The 13,562-nt window shown below is 42.3% G+C and overlaps 1 protein-coding gene across 1 annotated transcript in view; it reads left to right on the top strand.

Annotated features, from left to right (window-relative positions):
- The window catches only part of LOC139584482 (protein O-mannosyl-transferase TMTC2-like), a 159,482-nt gene that overhangs the window by 104,622 nt on the left and 41,298 nt on the right, over positions 1-13,562 (top strand). The gene's annotated exons all lie outside the window — the stretch shown is intronic.

Raw genomic sequence — 13,562 nt, 5'->3', positions numbered from 1 at the left:
AGGACTAGAATATAGGAGCTGTCACTGGTTAGATTTCAGGCCCTTGTGGTTTCACTCAATAAATATTTCCAATTAAATGTTTTGACTTGTGTTTTCTGTTGTCATTACAGTGTTTTCATTTGGTCTCCATTACCCTTTCTCCTCTTCTGCGAACGGTTTTGGCTAATATTGGTTACTAATGAAGACACATATTCAAACGTATTTCCGTTGGCCTGGTAATAAGGCACTTGAATGAATTGATATTGATTTAATTCTGATTCCACTGTTGATGGATGAGGAGCTAATGTGAGTAACAACTCTATGAAGTCAGCACATTTTCAAGTGAGCATGACCCTTTGCATGACCAGACTCAACAACATAAGGATCTCCCATTGATTGACTGTTTATGTTTCCTAAGGCTTTCGGGTTGGTGTTAGACCACCTCCATCATACTTCAGGGAGAGAAACTGTAGCGCTCCAGCTAACGCAGCACATTCCCTACCCAGCGTTGTTCTACACAGCGATCCGCTTACCCGACACTAGAAGTTCACATTTCATCCACTCAAGAGCCTCTCTCCAGTTGGGGTGAGGAAACATGTCGTTTTTACACTTTGAATTAAGCTCTTCAGGTTGCCATAAATTATTTCTACTGATGAGGGGCATTAATGGGCTCTAATTAAGGCACAAGGGGACCACATGGGAAAGGGGAACCTCACTGACCCTCAAACCAGGGTCACCTGTCTTTGGCACGAAAAGGAACCATTTCCACAGGAGTTTGTGTGATTGTGGTTTCCTCAGAAGGAGCAGAGAGGATTATTGGAACATCAAATGAGAGTGTGCTAAAGAGGTGGAGTTTGAGAGCTGGGAGACGGAGAGAGAGGAAGAGAGGTGCTGGAATGTAGAATTCTGTAAGGGGTCCTCTGTTGATTTTGTGATTATGGTTAATAAAGGCTGACCAACAGAACATGAGCTGGCGTAACTCAAGGCATTTCAGTTTAAACAGTTTCCAGGCTCTATTTGCGCTCATCATCTAGGGTGAAATTCCTCCTTGGTTTTGTATATATAGTGCCTTGCAAAAATATTCATCCCCTTGGCATTTTTCCTATTTTGTTGGATTACAACCTGTAATTTAAATGGATTTTTATTTGGATTTCATATAATGGACATACACAAAATAGTCCAACTTTTTGAAGTAAAATGTAATAAATAACTTGTTTCAAAAAATTCTGCGAAAAAAAAACTGGAAAGGGGTGTGTGCATATGTATTCACATGCTTTGCTATGAAGACCCTAAATAAGATATGGTGCAACCAATTACCTTCAGAAGTCACAGAATTAGTTAAATAAAGTCCACCTGTGTGCAATCTAAGTGTCACATGATTGGTCACATGATCTCAGTATATATACACCTGTTCTGAAAGGCCCCAGAGTCTGCAACACCACTAAGCAAGGGGCACCGCCAAGCTTATGAAGACCAAGCAGCTCTTCAAACAGGTCAGGGACAAAGTTGTGGAGAAGTACAGATCAGGGTTGGGTTATAAAAAAAATATCCGAAACTTTGAACATCCCACGGAGCACCATTAAATCCATTATTAAAACATCTAAAGAATATGGCACCCCAACAAAGGGTGGCCCACCAAAACTCATGGACCAGGCAAGGAGGGCATTAATCAGAGAGGCAACAAAGAGACCAAAAATAACCCTGAAGGAACTGCAAAGCTCAACAGCAGAGATTGGAGTATCTGTCCATAGTACCACTTTAAGCCATACACTCCACAGAGCTGGGCTTTACGGAAGAGTGGCCAGAAAAAAAGCCATTGCTTAAAGAAAAAAATAAGCAAGCACGTTTGGTCTTCGCCAAAAGGCATGTGGGAGACTCCCCAAACATATGGAAGAAGGTTCTCTAGTCAGATGAGACTAAAATTGAGCTTTTGGCCATCAAGGAAAACGCTATGTCTGGCGCATACTCAACACCTCTCATCACCTAAATACAGGGAAATTCTTGAGGGAAACCTGTTTCAGTCTTCCAGACATTTGAGACTGGGACAGAGGTTCACCTTCCAGCAGGACAATGACCCTAAGCATACTGCTAAAGCAACACTCGAGTGGTTTAAGGGGAAACTTTTAAATGTCTTGGAATGGCCTAGTCAAAGCTCAGACCTCAGTCCAATTGAGAATCTGTGGTATGACTTAAAGATTGCTGTACACCAGCGGAACCCATCCAACTTTAAGGAGCTGGAGCAGTTTTGCCTTGAAGAATGGGCAAAAATCCCAGTGGCTAGATGTGCCAAGTTTATAGAGACATACCCCAAGAGACTTGCAGCTGTAATTGCTGCAAAAGGTGGCTCTACAAAGTATTGCCTTTCAAGGGGTGAGTAGTTTTGCACGCTCAAGTTTTCAGTTTTTTTGTCTTATTTCTTGTTTGTTTCACAATTAAAAATATATTGCATCTTCAAAGTGGTAGGCATGTTGTTTAAATCAAATGATACAAATCCCCCCAAAAATCTATTTTAATTCCAGGTTGTAAGGCAACAAAATAGGAAAAATGCCAAGGGGGTGAATACTTTCGCAAGCCACTGTAGGCTGAAACAGAATGCCTAATCCAATCAATATTAGTATAGAAAGGAAATAAAGTGCTTTTAAAGTTCAGCAGTGAGTACTTCATGTCATTGAATATTTTACCAAGATAACTATGGATGATGAATGTTGTAAGTCTCATGCAGAGTTATACTCTTTAATAGGTAATGTCCTGTCATGTGAAGTGATGCTGTGCCATCCTCTCATCTTCCCCTCTTCCTGGCCTTTGCCACTCTGCTGGAAGCCCCCATGTTTTTATCTTCAATGTTTCACAGTCAATAAATGTCAGATTTTATCTCAACCAGATTCCTGCCTCATCTCTGGTCCATTCCCAGAGTCTCCTGTGGGTTTTTCCATGGCTGTCTCTTGGCAGATTCCATTTGCTCCTCAGTAATGGTGACGAAGGGGGTTCCATACCTTCCATACCAGGACCACCTGACTCTGTGGGTTGTGTCTGGGCTGTAAGGAGGTTCAGCCATGATAAATGCTTTGATCCAGGCCACTGCTGTGGCTGACCCACTGAAGGTTTGAAAGTTTGACCCTGTAACCCCTCGGACCCTATGGCCTATGGTCACAACATGACTGCCAGATACAACAATACCAGATTTTCCTTGGCAAAAAATAAAACGCGAAGCAGACTCAACTCTATGGTCCTTTTAAAACCTACTGTATGTAAAATAATGTGTTCTACAGCTTGCAAAATAAACAAATGTGCCTCTGGGTGATAATATAAGACTGTTTTTGTCAACATTGGGACTGTTTTCCTAAAGAAATCGAGTCCGCTTCATGTTTTGTTTCCTTTTGCTTCCTTACTTCTTAGTATTACGATACTAGTATCGTGGTAACGCTACTGCCTAACATGCGAAACCATCGAGGAAACCTTGGCCAGCTGTTGGTAGTCCACAACACATTTTATGGAAGTAAAATAGCCAGCCTATTATCTTGGCTGCAAACAATCAGTGTTTTACTCACCAGGGTTCCATGCTTACTGAAAGCCAAAGACCAGAACAAATCCGTCAGATAAGAAGAGAGAACACAGATTATCCAATAGTACATGACAGGACAAAAAGGGCTTTTGCATGTGCTGCATGCTAAAGATTTTGGAGGTCATTCTGTGGTTTAAAGCGGTTGGTTCATATGGTTGGAGTTGTCTCCAATCTATTTGTGTGAAGGAAATCCATGATGAAAGTCCCCCGTTGGGCGATCGATCTGGGTAACGATGAAGATGAGAGAGAGGTCAGGCACGCCACTTCTCATTTCAAAGGATTGGTTTTATGGTGGGGTTGATCTGTCAGGCTGACTGGATCTGGCAGTGCCCCCAACTACAAACCAGCTGGGAGATTGGCTTTAGATTAATTTGTTAGGTGTAACATGTAGTAGATGGTACTCAAAGTAATGTTGAACGATGGTAGGTTCTAAATGACATATTCAAAAGTAAATGTGTGTGGGTTTTGAAAACCGGATTGCCCAAAAAAAAAAAAATTAAACGCTGCCCATTCCGGTCACCAAGCATAATCAATGGCACAGCACCTATCCGACAATTCAGTGGCAGCACTCAAGAATCCTTTCTGGATTTAATTTTCTTACCGGTAGCTTCCACCCCAAGTGTTGAGAAGAAAGGCATTCAAAGCACCAGAAAAGACTTTCTGTGAATTGGTCTATTTTGCACTTAATCTCCAAGGATATTTTCTTCGCCTGCCTCATAAAGGCAAAATTGTTTCAGTTCTGAACTGATTGAGCCTGAAATACAAAAGAAAAGCCCCATGCTTCCTACCGGGTTGTGCTAAACCACTTATTTCAAGCTAAACTGGATTAAAGACAAACGAGACAAAGCTGGAATTCCTTGGCTTGCATCATAATGGGGTTTTAGCAATCGGGTACCCCTCGCCGGGCCCCTATTTGAACTTATGCTTTTGAAAAGGTGGACATTTTAACTGGAGGCATATTAGGGAGACGCACATGTTTGTTTACTTGTGAGATAATAGTGATGGTCCTCTAGTTATCCACCGCCGAAAAGTAAACCCTTGAGAGTTTTATTAGCAGGCCCTAATGCATTTCCAGTATGTTCAACTGAAATCCTGTTTTGCAGGCAGTGAGGTTAGTCCATATACAAAAGATTTCAGAGGTCACAAATGTTGTGTCAATATCATTAAAGGCTTTTTTCATGTTTGCCGTACTGCCCTAAGGTATTAGCCTGTACTTAACAGAGAAACATCAGAACATATACACACGTGAATAAAGAAAACTCCAACAAACATATGGATGTGGTTAGCATGGTGGTGTTTGACAGTGTGCACCGAGGCTGGGGAGTGAGTTAGAGTTAGCATGACATACTTTTGTGCCTGAGCCAGGTAGTTCATATGTGTTGGCCCTGGGCCAGAGAGCCATCAGCAGCACACAGGCAGCAAGAAAGACTCCCTGCCCTTCTGGAGGGTGGTCCCATCACAACAGGGATAAATCTGCCTGGCAGAGACAGAGGCAGCCGTGCGCAGCGAGCTCAGCCCTGCAGAGTGGGGTGGTTGCGTGGTGTTCGTTACGTGGCTACAGTACCTCTTACTCTGGCTCCCTGCCATCATCCTACAGCAGCTTCAGGCCGTGGTCTCCGTCTACATCCACATAATCTTATTTACAGTTTCTCCCGCTTGTTTCAATTTGAGAAGTGGCGGAGCTACTTTGCACTGTAATCGTTTTTCGAGTTGGATTTAGTGTGTGTAAAGCCGATGGTGAGATTTGTGGAGTTTTTCAAGCGGACAGCCGACAGGTTCCCGAGAAGTTCATAAGACAAAACTGTGGGACCTAACGGCAGGGTGATCTGGGATGTAGGGTGGCCACCAACAATACTGCTGATTTATATCTGTTGAAAAGCATTAAATGTCCCTGTCGCCGCTTTCCTTCTTTTATGCATGTCATATTTCAACCCAAAGCTGTGCTTCTTCTCTGTTACTTCACCCCCAAACTAAACCACATGAACATATTTTAGGCTTTTAACTTCCCTCAAACATAGCAGGAACTCCTACAGCTGTTTACTTCTCTAATTCTTCCCTTTGAAAGATTATGAATTAAGAATTGAATTCCGGTACGTCACCATCATAAGAAGTGCAGTAGACTCGTTATAATAACCCTGTTTGTTCTATCCATTGCCTAAATTCAGCTCCTCACACCGATACATACAGTGGGGCAAAAAAGTATTAAGTCAGCCACCAATTGTGCAAGTTCTCCCACTTAAAAAGATGATAGAGGCCTGTAATTTTCATCATAGGTACACTTCAACTATGACAGACAAAATGAGAAAAAAAATCCAGAAAATCACATTGTAAGTATTTGGTCACCTACAAACAAGCAAGATTTCTGGCTCTCACAGACCTGTAACTTCTCCTTTAAGAGGCTCCTCTGTCCTCCACTCGTTACCTGTATTAATGGCACCTGTTTGAACTTGTTATCAGTATAAAAGACACCTGTCCACAACCTCAAACAGTCACACTCCAAACGCCACTATGGCCAAGACCAAAGAGCTGTCAAAGGACACCAGAAACAAAATTGTAGACCTGCACCAGGCTGGGAAGACTGAATCTGCAATAGGTAAGCAGCTTGGTTTAAAGAAATCAACTGTGGGAGCAATTATTAGGAAATGGAAGACATACAAGACCACTGATAATCTCCCTCGATCTGGGGCTCCACGCAAGATCTCACCCCGTGGGGTCAAAATGATCACAAGAACGGTGAGCAAAAATCCCAGAACCACACGGGGGGACCTAGTGAATGACCTGCAGAGAGCTGGGACCAAAGTAACAAAGCCTACCATCAGTAACACACTACGCCGCCAGGGCCTCAAATCCTGCAGTGCCAGACGTGTCCCCCTGCTTAAGCCAGTACATGTCCAGGCCCGTCTGAAGTTTGCTAGAGAGCATTTGGATGATCCAGAAGAAGATTGGGAGAATGTCATATGGTCAGATGAAACCAAAATAGAACTTTTTGGTAAAAACTCAACTCGTCGTGTTTGGAGGACAAAGAATGCTGAGTTGCATCCAAAGAACACCATACCTACTGTGAAGCATGGGGGTGGAAACATCATGCTTTGGGGCTGTTTTTCTGCAAAGGGACCAGGACGACTGATCCGTGTAAAGGACAGAATGAATGGGGCCATGTATCGTGAGATTTTGAGTGAAAAGAGCATTGAAGATGAAACGTGGCTGGGTCTTTCAGCATGACAATGATCCCAAACACACCGCCCGGGCAACGAAGGAGTGGCTTCGTAAGAGGCATTTCAAGGTCCTGGAGTGGCCTAGCCAGTCTCCAGATCTCAATCCCATAGAGAATCTTTGGAGGGAGTTGAAAGTCCGTGTTGCCCAGCAACAGCCCCAAAACATCACTGCTCTAGAGGAGTTCTGCATGGAGGAATGGGCCAAAATACCAGCAACAGTGTGTGAAAACGTTGTGAAGACTTACAGAAAACATTTGACCTCTGTCATTGCCAACAAAGGGTATATAACAAAGTATTGAGATAAACTTTTGTTATTGACCAAATACTTATTTTCCACCATAATTTGCAAATAAATTCATAAAAAATCCTACAATGTGATTTTCTGGATTTTGTTTCTAATTTTGTCTGTCATAGTTGAAGTGTACCTATGATGAAAATTACAGGCCTCTCTCATCTTTTTAAGTGGGAGAACTTGCACAATTGGTGGCTGACTAAATACTTTTTTGCCCCACTGTATGCTGTCATAAGAGCGTCCCAATGTTATCCTGCTCCCAGATCTGTTTATGCTGTTTTGCCAACTCCTGTGGTCATCTGGAACCAGGCTATCCAAAGGTCAGATCATCTTTAAAGTGAAAGCTGTACAGTGAGATATATTATTTGCTGAATACAAGCCCCAATGTAAAGGGATGATGACATTGACCATAATCCCCTTTGTTCATCGGTTTATTTTAGTCATAAGCATGGCGAGTCCTTTGAACCGACCCAATGGCTAATCCGGTGGTCAGCTAAAACATACAGTACATGCCACATTCATCTGTCACTCACTCTTCCTTTATAGTCCTATGATACATAGCTGTGCTATTAACCTCGGTTCCAGGGGAAGTGGGCCATTATTTCTTCCTGTCCTATAAGGCTGCTAACCTACTTTCCGTCTCTCTATGCCTCTGCTTACACATCAGCCCCTCTGTCTTAGAGTTTGTCCTTTCACAGACTCCTGACACAGATGCCTTCAATTCGCCACAGCAATTAACACAGTGATATTGGTGTGGTGTTTATCAAGAGATGTAATACTGTAGTCAATAATGCTGTAGTTGTCCATTTGTTTCCTTGGAGCAGAACGACTAAGTTCACGGTGGGTTATTACCTTTCCGAAAGATGTATCATGGCCGGGTGTTGTAATAGCTTGATTTCTTTATTCTTTATTTCGGGAAGAATAGCCATTGTATGCTGTTTACCTGAAGTAATGCTGAGGTGTCTGTTAACGTGTGAAACTGTCCCTCTTCAACCGTTTCCACAGGGACCTGACCTTTTTTTATTTACATTTTTTATTTATTTAATCTTTATTTAACTTCTCTGGGATATGTGGGACGGTAGCGTCCCACTTGGCCAAAAGCCAGAAAAAATGTAGCGCGCCAAATTGAAATATATTACTATAAAAATCAATCTTTCATGAAATCCCACATCAAAGACACCAAATTAAAGCTACACATGTTGTGAATCCAGTCAACATGTCTGATTTCAAAAAGTATTTACGGCGAAAGCACACCAAACAATTATGTTAGCTCAGTACATAGCCACAGAAAAACACAGCCATTTTCCCAGCAAAAGATAGTAGTCACAAAAGGCAGAAATAGAGATACAATTAATCACTAACCTTTGATGATCTTCATCAGATGACACTCATAGGACATCATGTTACACAATACATTTATGTTTTGTTCGATAATGTGCATATTTATATCCACAAATCTCGGTTTACATTGGCGCCATGTTCAGAAATGCCTCCAAAATATTCGGAGAAATTGTAGAGAGCCACGTCAAATAACAGAAATACTCATCATAAACTTTGAAAGTTTGCAATAATCTGAGACGGCGCTCAAACATAACAACATGTCTCCGCCATGTTGGAGTCAACAGAAATACGAAATTACATCATAAATATTCCCTTACCTTTGATCATCTTCATCAGAATGCACTCCCAGGAATCCTAGTTCCACAATAAATCGTTGTTTTGTTCGATAATGTCCATTACTTATGTCTAAGTAGCTACTTTTGCTAGCATGTTTAGTGCACATGTCCAAACGCTCGCGCAAATGCAGGCGAACTCGGACGAAAACTTCAAAAAGTTATATAACAGGTCGAATAAACTGGTCAAACTAAGTAGAGAATCAATCTTCAGGATGTTGTTATCATATATATCCAATAACGTTCCAACCGGAGCATTCCTTCATGTCTGTAGAAGTTATGGAACGCAAGGCGATATCATGAGGAAAGCGCGTGACCAGGAACTGGCATTCTGCCAGACCAATGACTGAAACACCTCCCATCCAGCCCCACATCACACTAGAGGCTTCATTCCACGTTCTAAAGACTGTTGACATCTAGTGGAAGGCGTAGGAAGTGCAAACAGATCCATATCTTCCTGGGAATTGAATCGGCAATGAGTTGAACATTGACCAGTCTCAGAATTCTCACTTCCTGTTTGGATGTCACAGACATCATTCAAACAGTTTTAGAAACTTCAGAGTGTTTTATATCCAATAGTAATAATAATATGCATATATTAACATCTGGGACAGAGTAGGAGGCAGTTCACTATGGGCACGCAATTCATCCAAAAGTGAAAATGCTGCCCCATATCATAAAGAAGTTAACCAGGTAGGCCAGTTGAGAACAAGTTCTCATTTACAACTGCGAACTGGTCAAGATAAAGCAAAGCAGTGCGACATAAACAACACAGAGTTACACATAGGATAAACAAACGTACAGTCAATAACACAATAGAAAAATCTGTATACAGTGTGTGCAAATGAAGTAAGGAGGTAAGGCAATAAATAGGCCATAGTGGCAAAGTAATTACAATTTAGCAATCAACACTGGAGTGATAGAATGTGCAGATGAAAATGTGCAAGTAGAAATACTGGTGTGCAAAAAAAAAAAAAAAAATATGGGGATGAGGTAGGTAGTTGGATGGGCTATTTACAGATGGGCTGTGTACAGCTGCAGCAATCGGTAAGCTGCTCTGAGGGCTGACGCTTAAAGTTAGTGAGGAAGATGTAAGTCTCCAACTTCAGTGATTTTTGCAATTCGTTCCGGTCATTGGCACCAGAGAACTGGAAGGAAAGGCGGCCAAATTAGGTGTTGGCTTTGGGGATGACCAGTGAAATATACCTGCTGGAGCGCATGCTACGGGTGGGTGTTGCTATGGTGACCAGTGAGCTGAGATTAGGCGGAGCTTTACCTAGCAAAGACTTATAGATGACCTGGAGCCAGTGGGTTTGGCGACAAATATGGAGCGAGGACCAGCCAACGAGAGCATACAGGTCGCAGTGGTGGGTAGTATATGGGGCTTTGGTGACAAAACGGATGGCACTGTGATAGACTGCATTCAATTTGCTGAGTAGGGTGTTGGAGGCTATTTTGGAAATGACATCGCCGAAGTCGAGGATCGGTAGGATAGTCAGTTTTACGAGGGTATGTTTGGCAGCATGAGTGAAGGATGCTTTGTTGCGAAATAGGAAGCTGATTCTAGATTACATTTTGGATTGGAGATGCTTAATATGAGTCTGGAAGGAGAGTTTACACTCTAGTCAGACACCTAGGTATTTATAGTTGTCCACATATTCTAAAGCAGAGCCGTCCAGGGTAGTGATGCTAGTCAGGCGGGCAGGTGCGGGCAGCAATCGGTTGAAGAGCATGCATTTAGTTTTACTGCCATTTAAGAGCAGTTGTAGGCCACTGAAGGAGTGTTGTATGGCATTGAAGCTCGTTTGGAGGTTTGTTAACACATTTTCCAAAGAAGGGCCAGATGTATACAGAATGGTGTTGTCTGCGTAGAGGAGAATCACCAACAGCAAGAGCGACATCGTTGATATATACAGAGAAAAGAGTTGGCCTGAGAATTGAACCCTGTGGCACCCCAAAAGAGACTGCCAGAGGTCCTGACAACAGGCCCTCCGATTTGACACACTGAACTCTATCTGAGAAGTAGTTAGTGAACCAGGCGAGGCATTCATTTGAGAAACCAAGACTGTTGAGTCTGCCGATAAGAATACGGTGGTTGACAGAGTCAAAAGCCTTGGCCAGGTTGATGCAGACGGCTGCACAGTACTGTCTTTTATCAATGGCGATTATGATATCGTTTAGGACCTTGAGCGTGGCTGAGATGCACTCGTGACCAGCTCGGAAACCAGATTGCATAGCGGAGAAGGTACGGTGGGATTCGAAATGGTCGGTGATCTATTTGTTAACTTGGCTTTCGAAGACTTTAGAAAGGCAGGGCAGGATGGATATCGGTCTGTAACTGTTTGGGTCTAGAGTGTCTCCCCCTTTGAAGAGAGGGATGACCGCGGCTGCTTTCCAATCTTTATGAATCTCAGACGATACGAAATAGGTTGAACAGGCTAGTAATAGGGGTTGCAACAACGGCGGCGGATAATTTTAGGAAGAGCGGGTCCAGATTGTCTAGCCCAGCTGATTTGTAGGGATCCAGATTTTGCAACTCTTTCAGAACATCAGCTGTCTGGATTTGGGTGAAGGAGAAAGGGGGGGGGGGGGGCTTGGGCCACTTGCTGCGGGGGTGCAAAGCTGTTGGCCGAGTTTGGGGTAGCCAGGTGGAAAGCATGGCCAGCCATAGAGAAATGCTTATTGAAATTCTCGATTATCGTGGATTTATTGGTGGATTTATTGCCCCCCACCTAAGACTTTTGACAGTTGTTGTCGAATTAGCAAGAAACGTGGGATATGGATTGAACTGGTGACCTTTCTGTTGCCAAGCAACATATTAACCTCTAGAACGGTGGTGGATTGTCTTCCTTTGGAAATCATATCCTGATTTGTCAAAAGTTTTGTTGTGGTTTTGATAGTGTTGCCCTTACACATTGTTTTAATAGGGATGATCTCCCCTGAGCAAGGGAGTCTAAGATAAAGGAATCTTGCTATGGAGCTGTATGGTAGCATAGCCTACATCAACAGGCTTACTCTCAAAATTAGTACCACATGGCTGAATACATGTTTAATACATGTCTTTAAATCTCAGGAACTGTCTTTATTTTCCCCCAGCATATGCGACTTGGCATAATCAACAGCATTTTCCAAGAAGCATTGTGAATAAATTTAGCTCCAACATACCGAAGGCCTATTTCAAGGCAATGACTAGGAAAGCATTGTTGCTGAACAATTTGTGCCTTCACTGAAGAATTGCTGAAGATAGGAAGAGTCTCAGGCTGGCTCTGCCTTTCTCTTCAGTCATTATTTTCCTCTCAGCCTCTGTAGCCTGCCGCTGGGTACACAGTTAAACTACCAGGGCCTTTTGACATGAGGCCTACTCCATGGGGGCCTAGCCGGCCCACAAAACCATACCAGGGGAAAAGGAAAGAGACTAAATGCTGGAATCCATCAAGATTTGATCACTGTCAATAGTCCTACATCTAATGATCCGATGATCATCTCGTAGCTACTCTGACACTACACCAGTATATAGTTGGTATTGTAACGGGTGGTACAGCATAGCAGAATCTCTCAACTCAATGTTTATTTGAAGAAAAACTTGGATCAATGAATTTAAACAGAATTATGACGTCTTCAACATGTAGATTTGCAACATTTATTTCTGTAATTTACTAGATACAGTTAATAAATAAAGTCGCTATACTAACTACACATTTGGAATGAAGTGATGTTATTTTATAAAGCTACCAATCGGGTTATGGTTAATACGATGATACGATATACTTTATTGCTATTTACATGGAAATTCATTTTGTGATGTCAGCATTCAAATACACAACACAACATATTACATGCAGTACGAAAAACTGGAAAGTTAGTACACAAGTCACACATTTACATTTTCACATATTCAAAGTCTCTGCGGCCTACTGTCCGACCGTGTGTTTGGCCTGCATCTGTCCTATGTCCCACTGTTCAACAGTCTGGTGACTGATGGAATGAAACTTATTTTATTCCTATTGTTACTGAACAATAGGAACAGAAGGAACAATCTCCTTCTGGGGGTGCAGCAAGCTTGTGCGTGGGTCTTCTATGATGCGCTTGGCCTTGTCCCTTGCCCATTTCTCATAGAAGCCCTGAAGCCCCCTGCACTGCAACCGGCAGAGCTAGGACCCCATGTTCACAGTCCGACTGAGGATACTCCTTATTAGCCACTGTGATCTATTTGGCATGAAGAGATGGAAGAGGGGACATCAAATGGATTTGCACCTGTACACTAGCCGTGGCTTTCCATTTAATGGTAAAGAAGGGTTGTGTGTATATTACCAAAGGAATACTATACAGCACATGGGGAATAAAAACAAATACTAAATTTTGTGTAAGCCTGTAATCTTGAGATCTGTAAGGAATGATATGAATTAAAGACAATTGCAATGATTTTGCCTTTTGGTAGGCCGTTATTGTAAGAATTTGTTCTTAACTGAGTTGTCTAGTTAAATAAAGATGAAATACATTAATAAATAAAAACGCTGCAGGGCTGTTTGTTGGACAGTTAATCATATGACTATGCTGAAAATGTACATTGACCCCCTTTATTATTTATTTATCGTAATTGTTTTGTACTGGCTCTATGCACTCTCACTAGACTACCCATACACTCACACACTACACTGACACTCCAACACACACACACACTACATACTGTACGCTCTCACACACCCAAAACACACACATAGAAACACTGTCACACACCAAAAATGCTTTGCTTTGTAATGTCCCTATCCTCTACATTGAATCTCTATGGGGAAATCAGTCAATTACTGCATTGCTGGGACATGAAATGCATGTACTGTATG

This window comes from Salvelinus alpinus, chromosome 9 (genome assembly GCF_045679555.1).
Source record: "Salvelinus alpinus chromosome 9, SLU_Salpinus.1, whole genome shotgun sequence".
Lineage (NCBI taxonomy): Eukaryota > Metazoa > Chordata > Actinopteri > Salmoniformes > Salmonidae > Salvelinus > Salvelinus alpinus.
This window is presented reverse-complemented; position numbering and strand designations above follow the sequence as displayed.